Source organism: Octopus bimaculoides, chromosome 29 (assembly GCF_001194135.2).
Source record: "Octopus bimaculoides isolate UCB-OBI-ISO-001 chromosome 29, ASM119413v2, whole genome shotgun sequence".
In the NCBI taxonomy this organism is placed as follows: domain Eukaryota; kingdom Metazoa; phylum Mollusca; class Cephalopoda; order Octopoda; family Octopodidae; genus Octopus; species Octopus bimaculoides.
The window spans coordinates 3,019,866-3,021,722 of NC_069009.1; positions in this window are offsets into that span (position 1 = coordinate 3,019,866).

A 1,857-nucleotide genomic window follows, 5' to 3' on the forward strand; every position below is an offset into this window, starting at 1 on the left:
ACAACTTTGAGTGATGTTGATATATTTTAAATATTTGGGATCCATTGTTATTATATCAGCTGGGTAGCTGTGTGTGCAAAGATGTTTGCTTCCCAACCACATGGTTCCAGGTTCAGTCTCACTGTATGGCACCTTGGGTGAGTGTCTTCTACTATAGCTTTGAGTTGACCAAAGCCTTGTGAGTGGATTTGGTAGACGGAAACTGAAAGAAGCCCGTTGTATATATTTCCCTTGGCAAACAGGACACAGTAGTGTGTCGATAAGCCAACTGGAGGAGATGTCCTCCTGGGGCTAATAGCAACAGTAACATCCACCCCTAGGGGTCAGCCACACTTAAGTGGCAATATACTACACTTTATCGTGCAGTTACTGTTAATACTTCATTTAGAGAATTAACATTGCTTATATATATATATATATATATATATATATATATATATATATATATATATATATATGTATGTGTGTGTATATGTTTGTGTGTCTGTGTTTGTCCCCACAACATCGCTTGACAACCACTGCTGGTGTGTTTATGTCCCCCGTAACTTAGTGGTTCGGCAAAAAGAGAGCCGATAGAATAAGTACTAGGCTTACAAAGAATAAGTCCTGGGGTCGATTTGCTCGACTAAAGGCAGTGCACCAGCATGGCCGCAGTCAAATGACTGAAACAAGTAAAAGAGTAAAAGAGAAAGAGAGAGTAAACAATTATTGTTGAACAATGTTCACATAATCCTGTCCTAGCATGGCCGCAGTCTAATGACTGAAACAAGCAAGAGATAAAAGATAAAAGAAAGATATACACAGTATTTAAATATGTTGGACATAAGAAGCATCAGATGTGGTGTGCAAGAGAGACGACTGCGTTGGTGTGGTCATGGATGAGGATAGCTGTGTGAAAAGGTGTTATATCCTAGCAGTAGAGGGAACCTGTGGAAGATGTAGACCCAGGAAGACCTAGGGTGAGGTGGTGAAGCATAACCTTTGAATGTTAGGCCTCATGGAGGCGATGATAAGAGACCTTTGGAGATATGCCATGCTTGAGAAGACCCTGCAAGCCAAGTGAGACTGTAATCATGACCTATACCAGTACAGCATAACCGGCCCGTTTAAGAGTACCCTTCATTCATTGGGCAATAAACTGTGCTTGCGAAGACCTGTTGAGTCAATGACATCATTGTCATGGCCGATGACAGTACCACCTGACTGGCTCCCATGCTGGTGGTACGTAAAAAGCACCATTCAAGCGTGGTTGATGCCAGTACTGCCTGACTGGCCCTCATGCCAGTGACATGTAAAAAGCACTCACTACACACTCAGAGTGGTTGGTGTTAGGAAGGGCATCCAGCTGTAGAAACTCTGCCAGATCAGATTGGAGCCTGGTGTAGCCATCTGGTTTCGCCAGTCCTCAGTCAAACCATCCAACCCATGCCAGCAGGGAAAGCGGACGTTAAACGATGATGATGATGATGATGATTACTTCACAAGTTGTGAAATTTGTGTTTTTGTGACCATGTATATGTTACAGTGTGCGATTTTGTCATGGACAGGAAGTTAGAACAAAGAGCCAACATGAAATTTCGAAGGAGATGATGTTAAAAACGTAGGTAAGTTATTATTTATTAAACATAAAAAGCACCATCCAAACGTGATCGTTGCCAGGCCCGCCTGACTGGTTCCTGTGCCGGTGGCACGTAAAAAGCACCCACTACACTCTCGGAGTGGTTTGGCGTTAGGGAGGGCATCCAGCTGTAGAAACCTTGCCAGATCAGATTGAAGCCTGATGTAGCCATCTGGCTCGCCAGACATCAGTCAAACCGTCCAACCCATGCTAGCGTGGAAAACAGACGTTAATCGATG